The following is an 11,944-nucleotide window of genomic DNA, read 5'->3' as shown; positions in this document are numbered from 1 at the left end:
AATTATAATAGATAAAAATACCACTTTCACAGTCATCTATGCCAAAATAATTAGAAATTTGAATTAAAATAAAAAGTTACTCATAACTAGCTCAAGTTATTCATGACAGTTGGTCCATATATCTTCCTCAAAATATATGAAACAATTCAGCAATTTTCCCATCATCTTTGTCAGCATCTTAGTTGATAACTTTAACACTTGCACTGGAATTTCTACAGTGGTGTACCAGTAGGTTTCCCTGATTCTAAGCATTGCCCTTTTGACTTAATTCTTCAAATTATAGCCCAAATGGACTTCCTAAAATGAAATTTAATTAAATAACTTATATATTTAAAGACTGTAAGTGCTCCTCAGTTGCTTTGGGAATGATACTCAAGTATACTAAGGCTGTGTCTAATACCCTACATGGTCCAATTGAAGCCTTTCTTCCAAGCACCACCATCCATTGATTTGCCTTTGTTCTCTTTCTTTCCTTGTTAAAAATTTGCTCCTTGCTTTATTCATACAGGACTATGTCTTACTTGTTTCTTTTCTGGACACTTACCTTTCTACACTTAAATGTGACAGTTTCTGCCGTCACTACTATATGCTTAGTATACAATATTGAAAGTATTTAAGTTTTCCTGTCTTTTGAGACTGGGAAATCTCTGCATCCTTAGCCTTAATGCCTAGCAAGATATAGGTTCTCAATAAATATCTGTTGATAAATTACTTAAGAAAATAAAGAAATACTATTTCTGTAATGTAGGCACTTGAGGAAAAAACCTTGAATTAGAGGGTGTGCTGTTTTGCCATTCTTCTGAAGAGCTGTTAATACAAAGATATCTTCTTTGAAGTTGACTGTCTCCATGCCATTGTTCTCTCTGATTACTTGGTATTTTACAGATACCTGAGCAAACATAGACTTCTCTAATTACTTTAAGAATAGATTTGTGACCTTTAAAATTATAGCAATGAACACAACCTAAAATATTCTTAGAAAAAAAGTGCAAGGTTTTAATTTCATGAGCATGGCTAAATTGAAAAAGTACAAATTAATATTGTCAACTAAAATTTGCTCAGATGTAAGCAAATACTACTGAACAACTGACTTTGAACTGTTCTATCTTTTCACTTAATTTTCCCAAAACAAGCAAGGTAAAAATGCCTCAGTCTTTTTCTTCTCTTGTGAAGTGAATTTGTTCTTTTTTTTTTTTTTTAAACATTCTAAACCTCTAACCTCTGATTCAGTTGGAATTAATAGCCTTCACTGTTTTAGTGTCTTGGGCTAGAGAAATAATAAGGAAATATCTAATCTATAATTACAGATATTAAAAAATTAAAATGCTACTTGCAAAAATTTAATTGATAGTTTTGGTCTTTTAGTAGCTTAGTCAATGACCATTAAAAACTTGACTGCACCTCACAGTACAAAAGACTTTCATTTGTCAGAAGCTACTATACAAGCAAACATATACATATGTAAAGTTAATATGATTCACAAAAGTATACATAACCATTTCATAGGAATATCTAAGAAAATACTGATGATTAATTGTGAAATCTATTTCATGAGCCAATAATAGATTGAACTTTGCAGCAAATACAAATAACCTTACATAATCTGACTGATAGCTGTAGTGGCAGTATACTTATTTTCTCACTATTTTCCATATGGAAAGTGAGTAAAATTATAAAGATCTACTAAAACACACATCACCCTATTTCCAGTTATATATAATCGACATGTTTTATTCTGGTAACTAAGCTGCCTTGATGCTTTGACTTAGAGGCAAGCCTCTCTCACAGTAGGACTGGGCAAAACCATAGGCTATATGGGACTCACAGCCTTTGCCCTTTGTCCATCGGGATGAATAGGGTACTCTGGCTCTGGCCAATATATAGTTATAGATAGATACATACATACATAGATTTATTTTCCCTCTCATCCCCTTTAGTAACCTTTGCCTCCATGAGTATCCTTTGTTTCAGCTTAGGTTACAGCACCTTGGTGGCCTGAAGAGTTAGTGATAAGCTTAACTGTCCCTATAACTGTTAGAAAAGAACATGCGTAGTTGCATGCATTATCCCCTTTTCTAACCTTGATGGCTCTTCATTTCCATTGTAATAATGTTTTGCTTAGACTTGCCAGAAACAATTGACCAGAGTCTTTTAATTCTCTTCTGTAGACTACCTTGATAATCGTCATCTTTTCCCCAGAAGCATAAAATAGTTCTGACTACTATCCACAGTGTAAGACGATCTCCCTAACCCTGTACTCCTTCCTGCTGCTGCTGCTGCTAAGTCACTTCAGTCGTGTCCAACTCTGTGCGACCCCATAGACGGCAGCCCACCAGGCTCCGCCATCCCTGGGATTCTCCAGGCAAGAACACTGGAGTGGGTTGCCATTTCCTTCTCCAATGCATGAAAGTGAAAAGTGAAAGTGAAGTCGCTCAATCGTGTCCAACTCTCAGCGACCCCATGGACTGCAGCCTTCCAGGCTCCTCCGTCTATGGGATTTTCCAGGCAAGAATACTGGAGTGGGGTGCCATTGCCTTCTCCTAGCTGCTCCTATTAAAGGTCCCCGTAGAATTGTGACAGTTTCACAACGAAGTACGAAACCAAGAATCCACGTAGAAATGAGAAGACTGCGTCCATCCTAAGTTCTTCCTTCCCCAAACGTTTATTTTTTTGTTTGTTTTATGTATTTTATTTATTTGTTTAAGCTGTGCCAGGTCTTAGTTGTGGCATGTGGGATTTAGTTCCCTGACCAGGGATCGAACCTGGTCCCCCTGCGTTGGGAACACAGAGTCGTACCCACTGGACCACCAGGGAAGTCCCTTCCCAGACTTTTGAGGTCATTTCCCACTTTTGTACTCTCTCATATGTAAATAAGGAGACAAACAAACAAAAATCTCTCTTTGTGTTCACATTGGGGTAAATAGTAGAGAAATGTCCAAGTTGGTCATTGCACTAATTATACAATGCTTTCTAAGGTAAACAAATACACATAAGTTAAAAATTGCCTGTGAATACTACAAGGGTCAAAACCAGCTTTGGCTACAGAGTGTCATTTCTAAAATAAGGAAAAGAATAGTGAGGCACCAGAAGATTATCTCAGAAGTATGAATCTGAGCTATGTAGTTAAGAGTTTAGTCTCTTGTTCTGAAAGTACATGAAAATAACCTTACTTAATTTTCTTCTCCAGATTCCAGTGAGTAGCCCATGTTCTATAATTTTTTCTTCCTTCATTATGCCCCTTCAGTCCTGTAGCATCTTCCCAAATGAGGTCCAAGAGGTGAATGATGACATAAATATTTACTATTCCAAATACTTTTCTTTTCCCACCCCCTCATCCAGGGGTCAGTGACACCCCACTCCAGTACTCTTGCCCAGAAAATCCCATGGACAGAGGAGCCTGGTGGGCTGTAGTCATGGGGTCGCGAAGAGTCGGACATGACTGAGTGACTTCACTTTCACTTTTCACTTTCATGCATTGGAGAAGGAAATGGCAACCCACTCCAGTGTTCTTGCCTGGAGAATCCCAGGGACGGGAGAGCCTGGTGGGCTGCCTTCTATGGGGTTGCACAGAGTCGGACATGACTGAAGCGACTTAGCAGCATCCAGGGGTCAGGAAGAAAGGTGGTATGAGCAAGAAGGTCCTTCCTTCCATCTATGGGCTTCTTAACTCTAATGAATATTGTTAGGCACAGTTCATGGTTTATAGGTTTTTCATCCATTCTCGACTTCACTTGGATTGTGTCTGCAAAAATGAGGTCCCAGTTCAGCTCAATCAGATTTCCATCAGCTTTTTTTTTTTTTTTTTTTTTTTGCAGTTAAAAAGTCTCTATTTTGCCAGTTGTGGTTGCATTCAACTGGGAAGTTTAAACTTGGCTAGGATCACACGGATGTGATAGGTATCTATTGTCTTTATCATAAATTCAGTTTATGAGACCTCCAGCCTTGGAGCCAGTCCCTGGAATGGGGTTATGGAGAAGATCACCTTCTTTGGTTAATATTTTGTGAACAACTTGAAGATATCCCCAGTGCTGACCTCTGTTGCATCTTTTTATTTTTTATTTTATTTTTGTCTCTGTGTCTTTTCTAGAACTAGCTACATACAATGTTGACCCATCATCCAACAAAACAGCAACAGGTAGTTTCTGCTAATACCACCTGCTCCTGAAGGGATAGTGTTTGGGATGGTTGCTCTTTTAAAACCACATGCAGGGTGGTTTCTTCCCTGTATGATCCACGTCTGAATCACATGAGACCACCCACAGCATTCTATCTTCAAGGGTTCTCCTTCCCAGTGTATCACTCTGCTCTCCACCAGATAGGTGGCAACTGCCACAGTGTTTTCAGATGCTCTAGGGCTGGGTTACAAGAGAAATGAATGCTTTCCAGGCTTTTAGAGATTTCTGTAACTGTTTGTGTTACTGCTCAATAGCTTTCTGGCTTGAATAGAGGTGGGGAAGAAGAATCCTCTCTCACCTCTCTCAGAAGTTTCGTTAGGGAAATACCACAACCCTCCGATATCATTCTGCAGACATTTCTTCTTAATTTTTGAACTTCCTGGCTGAATTTTTAAACTTACATTGTCTGCAGAGAGTTGTTAATGAGTGTCATAAGATGATTTTTAGAATGTCTTTTGTAACTCTATGAAGCTGTAGCCTCCCATTATGGAAATTTGGGAAACTTGATCCCTATTGTTCTAGATTGACCACCTCCCTGAGGGCTATGTTTGAGCAGGTGTAGATGACCATGTGGGACTGAAGTTAGAGTGGGTGTTCCCACTGAAGTGGTGTAATGTGAGGAAAAAGACTGAAAGTTCAATGTTTGGGGATCTAGGCAATAAAATGTTCACTCATTTGTATGAACCAATTTTATATTTTCTGTGAAATGCATTAGTGTTTCTGTTGGTAAGACTGATCTAGATTTGTTTATTATTACTGATAGCTAGTGCTTACAGTACTATTTGCAGTAATGCTAAGGATTTATGCTACACAAATACAAGGTTTCTTGGAAATCCTAAAGGCATATTTTAACTGTATATGTTAGATCATTTGGGACTTCCCTGGTGGCTCAGATAGTAGAGAATCCACCAGCAATGTGGGAGACCTGGGTTCGATCCCTGAGTTGTGAAGATCCCCTGGAGTAGAAAATGGCAACCCACTCTACTATTCTTGCCTGGAGAATCCCCATGGACAGAAGAGCCTGGCAGGCTACAGTCCATGGGGTCGTAAAGAGTCAGACGTGACTGGGCAGCTAAACACGTGTTATATCATTTAGTACTTGCTGTTGGGAGATAATTTGTTTTGCTTAGGTGTCAACAGCCACCATATCATCCACATACACCTGTACCTGTGCGACAGTTGGAAGAATTTTCTGCAGGGTAGTGTTCAGCTGCATATTTGCCAGTCCTTATTTCTCCAATATTCATATATCTCCAGTGTTTCATACCATAGGATATATTTACGTCACAAAATAATATGTGATTCCACCCCTTTTTGGCTGTCACAGTGGTAGGTGAGTTGGGACAATAGTAGATAGCAGATTTCCTGGTAGCCATTTCTACATGGGAATAGCTAAAAACAATTGTACATGGAAAAGACTATGAAAAGAATCACTTTATCCCACTGAATCCAAACAAGATAGATTTCCAACTAACCTTCTCCTACCTAGACGTCGGAAAGTGCCTCTGGTGTTTTCTCCAATGGCACTGAAAGGAAATTGTTATGGGGAAAGTTGTATGGAGCACATCACTGTCCTTAACTACTTGCAGCAAATTATTTAGTTTTGTAAATTTTCAGGAACATATTGCAGGCCACTGCCAACTTGAAGAGGGGTCTGTGCCTGTGAGGGCCCCTAAAGCTAATGGTTCATTAGTTTCGTGAAAAGTTTGTCATTAAAATGTAATCAAACTATCCAAACACGATTTTGTTTTTCTTTACTTAGAATGTGATTTACTGACATCCTTTTAGGAGTAGAGGAGTAAGAAAATGTGCATTATTTCTCAAGCCCACAGGTTATTATCTTGTGTGGGCAAAGCAGGATAGATTACAAAGAGCACGTGAACAAAGGTTAATAACCTTTACTGCTTTATTACCTTTTAGGAATTTGTTGCCAACATGATTTGTCCACACAGAATTGTTATAAATTTACATTTAATTTAGGGTTTAAAATAAAAACATTAAAATCAATCTATACTTACTAATCACAAATTATTTTTAAGAAAAAAGAAACAATTTGCTATTGCCAAGTCCCCTATTTAAAATGAACTTTTGTTTTTTAAAGGAAACTTACATTCAGAAAATGATCCTTCCGTTTTATATTCTAGGCCTAGTAAGGACACTGGGGATATAAAGCAGGAAAGGTAGTCAGTAATCTCTGGAACGCTTCCAAGCCACTCCAGGGCAAAGTCAACCTAAGGCTATGTCATCTCCAAAAATCTTTTCTCTATCAAGAAAAAGGCTTAACAGCTACCAAGGAAATCTAAGATCTTAGGTGAAATGAAGCCCAGTATATTACAAGTTTATGGGCCATGTCCAGAGCAAATTTGTTCTTTAGGAAATCTCCTAGATCTTGGTGAAGATATTTTAAATTTTGAAGTCAAAGCATAAACTGTAGCAAAAGTTTAAGCAAAGGATTTTCCTATGTTCCCATGAAACCAATAAAATATATTGCATGGTATGTAGAAAGCTAGAGGAAATCTCTTTGATTTTATGCCATAATTCTGTGGAATCATTACAATCATCTCTCACATATGAAGACCACCCCAAGGTCTTCAAGTTACCCCAAGCAGGTAACTGCAGCTGTGTCCAGATATTTTAATAGTTTTTAATAAAAGATGTGTGGTAATTTTACTGTACTTTGAGGCGTTTTCAGATAGCATATAATTATTTATCTTAGGTTTATTTCCTTCAGGGAGGAAACTGGAGACATGAACAACGAAATCATAGAGTCCCTGAAACAAATCTTGGCTTCACTATAGTTGGTGAAATTTTAGCAAAACACTTGAGCTCATATTTAAAATGATGATAGTCATACAAACACAAAGCCCTCAGGTATTAACATTGAGAAAAACAGAAATAATGTTATGCCCTTAAAGTGAAAGTGAAGTCACTCAGTCTGACTCTTTGTGACCCCATGGACTGTAGCCTACCAGGCTCCTCCTTCCATGGAATATTCCAGGCAAGAATCCTGGAGTGGGTTGCCATTTCCTTCTCCAGGGGATCTTCCCAACCCAGGAATCAAACCCGGGCCTCCCCTCATTGCAGGCAGATTCTTTACCGTCTGAGCCACCAGTTATGCCCTTAGATTTATATTTTCGTGTGGATAGGTTTAAAATTTTCTTAAAGCATTTGAGACTGTTCCATGGGAAGGAAAGTATACTCCTGATGCTTTTTATGTAATTCATAACTTTTAGTGTTTTCTTTAGTCTTTTAAGGAAATTTATAATTTTTAATGCCAACTTGAGAAAATGTACATGAGAGTTGCAAGTTTTATTTGGACCAAAATGAGGACTATAGCCCAGGTGACAGGATTTCAGATAACTCTGAAAAATTGCTCCAGAAAGGTAGGGGGAAGGACAGTATGTATGTGATTTTGGTGAAGGTGGGGTACAAGCAACCACAGATTTTGCAGAAAGTTTCTGCTAGTCACAGGAGCAGTCTTCACCTTGCAGGATTTTAGGGCACTTTTAGGTATGATACACTAGAATTGGGGTCCCAAAATTGTCTCCTGAACATGTCTATCTGAAGACCTGTTCTGCCAGTTTTTCCCAAAGCACACAGTGCCTCGTTTCTGATCTCCGCCCCGAGCTCCTTTCATGGGGTATTGAAGGTCGGCAGCTGCAGCATCACATGATTTAACCCCTGTAGAGGGAGATGGCAAGTGCCAATTTGTAGTTGACATCAACAGTAAAATTTTCAAATATTTGTAAGAAATTCAGATAATTTGGAAGAAATAGACTCCTAATTCACTGGGGAGCATCACACTTGCTCTATTTTTATATATGCACAGATACATTTATTTTAAAAAGGAGACCATCATACATGCTCTTTTGTACCTTAATTCTTTAATCAAAATATATGTTCTAGATATATTTTCATAACATTATACTCTCATGCAACTCATATAACAATAACTGTTTTTAATTTACTTAACTATTGCATCATTAATATTTGGTTATTACTAATATTTACTGTGAGACAAAATGGTGCATTGAATATATTTTACATTTGATGTCATAATAAATGTGCTAAGAACTTTTCTGAATCTTTGTGAACTTATTCACAGGTAAAACCAATCATAAATTTTTTTTTTCCTTTCCTGTGTCTAGATTTTTATTATTTATGTTAGTCATTTAAAGTCAATTAGTATCATCTATTTATATGCTCTGAAACAGTTTGTAGATATAAATAACATTGGAATACTTGTTCCTGAAATTTTCTAAAATTTGTACCCAAAACATCTTGCCCTGATAATTACATGCTACCATCATCTACTGTCCTATTAGTTACTGAGGAGTTGAAACACAGAAAGGGAGAAAGCAAAGAATATCCAGAATCGATAAGGCCAGTAGATGAACAGTCAGGATATGAATCTTGAGTATGGTATTCTAGAGAAGATAGTAAATGAGCACTGACTTTATGAACACTGAAAAAATGAAATATGTTCAGGCTTCATCATTCACTAAGTACTTAGTGAGTGAGTGATGTGAGTGGTAGTTGCTAAGTCATGCCTGACTCTGCAGCCCCATGGACTGTAGCCTGCCAGGCTCCTCTGTTCATGGAATTTTCCAGGCAAGATTACTGGAGTGGATAGCCATTTCCTTCTCCAAAGTACTTATTCAAGAGAGGGCTATTTGTAACTTGTAAATTTTATGATTTGGGGGATGTATGAAAATATTTTTCCCTCAAATTTGAATATAGATTGGCTCATTTAAGACTAATTATTTAACAATTTTCTCTAGTGTTTTTGTTATTTTCCCAATATATTTGAGTTCTCTAGAGAAACAAACCAATAAAAGATGATAGATGGGTTCATGGATGGATAGATGGATGGATGGATAGATAGAGATTGATATAAAGATATCCAAATGAGTGTAGGGCACATTTTATATATAAAACCCAAGAGAACCAATGGTGTATCCTCGGTTAGAATCTGAAGGCCTGAGACTAGGAGAGCCGATGGTATAAACTCGTCAGACTCTGAGTTTAAAGGCAGAATACCAATGTCCCAACTCAAACACAGTTGGACAGTGAGGGCAAATTCTCCCTTCCTCAGCCTCTTTGTTTAGTCTGACCTTCAATGAATTGGACAAGGCCACCCCACAAGGAGGGCAATCCGCTTTGCTCAGTCTGCTGATTCGAATGTAAACCTCATCAAGAATCTGCCTAGCCAATACACCCAGTATAGCCATGTGGGAAGAAAAGCGTAAGGTGAGTTTGATTTCCATTCTTATGAACTATTTCTCTTTGATAATTTTTTTTCTCACTTTACCAGGCAACAGTCTACTTGGCTATTAGTTCAGGTCCTGCTTCAGCTCAAGAAAATTTCCTTCCTTGATATTTTCCTCTATGCTGTCCTCCAGTCTCTATTTTTGGATGCCACTTTAACCAGGGTTTTCTGGAATCCCTGGTAGCTCAGTGGTAAAGTGTCTGCTTGCAATGCAGGAGACTCAGGTTCCATCCCTGGGGTGGGAAGATCCCCTGGAGGCAGCCCACTCCAGTGTTCTTGCCTGGGAAATCCCATGGACAGAGGAGCCTGGTGGGCTATATATATAGCCCATAGGGTCACAAAGAGTTGGACAGAACTTAGTGGCTGAACAACAACAATAACAACTCCAGAATCTATCCCCATGTCTTCTGACTTTGTGCTCATTAATGTTACCTTTGGTATTTTATTCCACATTCTAAGAATTTCAACTCATGATTTAGCCACTTTTCTTTCTCATTCTGTGATTCCATCTTTGTATTATATTCTTCCTCTTTATTTTCATTTCTTCATGTTATTTGCTTCTTAAACAAATTTGTATTTTTAGTTTGTGGCATCTCTTCATCCCTCTGAAGATACTATTTATTTTAAAGTTAGCTGCTGTTTCAATTCTTGGGATTTTTCAGTCTAGTGATTTTCTTTCATGCTTCTGATTTTATTCAAATACACAGTGATTTTTGGTTGCCTACTTAATTTTCATGAAACAAAAGCTTAAGTTGTAAAATATTTCTAGCTGGAGCGTTTCCTAAGCACTCTGACTTCCCAAGCTTTCTGACAGTAAAGCAGTTTTTACAGACAACGTAGGGGCTGTGCTGCCTGAAGTAAAGTGCGAAGCTAAAGCTTGCTGCTGCTGCTGCTAAGTCACTTCAGTCGTGTCCGACTCTGTGCGACCCCAGAGATGGCAGCCATCAGGCTCCCCCGTCCCTGGGATTCTCCAGGCAAGACACTGGAGTGGGTTGCCATTTCCTTCTCCAGTGCATGAAAGTGAAAAGTGAAAGTGAAGTCGCTCAGTCGTGTCCGACTCTTTGCGACCCCATGGACTGCAGCCTACCAGGCTCCTCCGCCCATGGGATTTTCCAGGCAAGAGTACTGGAGTGGGGTGCCATCACCTTCTCCAAAGCTAAAGCTTAGGGGTTGGTTTTTTAATAAGCAACCGGGTAGACTTGCCTTCAGATAGATGGGAATGGAATGTATTTTCTAGGGATGTGTATTTCATGTCCTTTGAAGTAAACAAATGGAAACTAAGTCCTATGTTGCTTTTTTGCCTGATACTAATATCCATTTTATGATTCCCTGTGGCAGATTGCTTATAAGTGTAGTGTATTTTATGTTATCCTTGTACCTTTAAAGCAAATGCCAGACTCAACAGCTGTGGTACCAAGAGAATGGGACAGTTTTCCCATCATCTTAATTGATTTGAAGATGGTTCCCTTTTAGACCCTGCTATCTCTGCTTGTGTGACTTCTCCAAGGTTTTGGTGGGAAACCCCACTTTCAGGGAGTACTGGACTGCTCCTCACTTGTGTTGTTATTCTGCCATATTGCTTTCCCCCATCAATGCCTTCATATGATTGCTATCTCCTCAGTTCAGTCCAAAAGACTTTGTATCATCCTAAACTTCAGTGAATTAGCCTTATTTTTTAATATATTCTGGCCTATCAGTTAGATTTAGGAAGAAAAACAAACTTTCACCAAATCTGATGTTTTAATTCATAGGCTTTTTAATGTTTTATATTTGCCTCAGACGCAGAGACTGGAGGTGAATCATATTCCTCGCCTTATGACACACCATGCCAGTAGTCATTGAAAGCCTTCTTGGGTATATTATCCCTCAATGCGGAGCCTAATGTATGTGCCTCCCAAACACATTCACTCAAGTGATTCAATGTGCACCACCAGGGTTTTCAGATCTCCTAATTGCTGTAGGATATTTTATATATCCATCCAATATATTTTATTGTCTATATTACCTTTACTTATTTTGCTGTAAGTGATGCTGTTGTGAGCATCTTCGTATTAACCTTGTGCCCTGGGAACAGTTACAGTTTCTCTGAGAAATGTATCCAGGAGTGGGGGTGTGGAGTGATGTGATGTATCCATTCTCAGTTTTACCAGTTATGACAGAAATATTCTTCACAATAACTACAGTTTTTACTTGTATATAAGTACACACACACACAGTACATACATACATACATACATACATATATATATATATACACATACATATAAATCATTTCCCCATTCAGCCATTGGTAATATATAACTTTCTTATTTTTGCCAAGATAATGGATATTAAGTGGTATCTCACTATTGTTCAAATTTGTATTTTCTAATTATTAATGAGGTTGAGCATCTTTTCATGTCAGTAGGAAAGTTTGTTTTTCACATCATATAAACTGCCTAGTAAAAACTTTTATCCACTATTTTAACTGGATTGCTTTTGTTGATTTCTAATGATTGAA

At 38.1% G+C, this 11,944-nt stretch overlaps 1 non-coding gene across 1 annotated transcript; it reads right to left on the bottom strand.

The window, feature by feature from the left end:
* Window positions 1-2,741: 2,741 nt before the first annotated feature.
* TRNAG-CCC (transfer RNA glycine (anticodon CCC)) lies at window positions 2,742-2,814 on the bottom strand. Its single transcript has one exon. It is a non-coding gene; the product is annotated as a tRNA-Gly (tRNA).
* Window positions 2,815-11,944: the final 9,130 nt, after the last annotated feature.

Source organism: Bos mutus, chromosome 27 (assembly GCF_027580195.1).
Source record: "Bos mutus isolate GX-2022 chromosome 27, NWIPB_WYAK_1.1, whole genome shotgun sequence".
In the NCBI taxonomy this organism is placed as follows: Eukaryota; Metazoa; Chordata; class Mammalia; order Artiodactyla; family Bovidae; genus Bos; species Bos mutus.
Note: the sequence above shows the minus strand (reverse complement) of the source record. Positions and strands in the feature narration are given on the sequence as shown.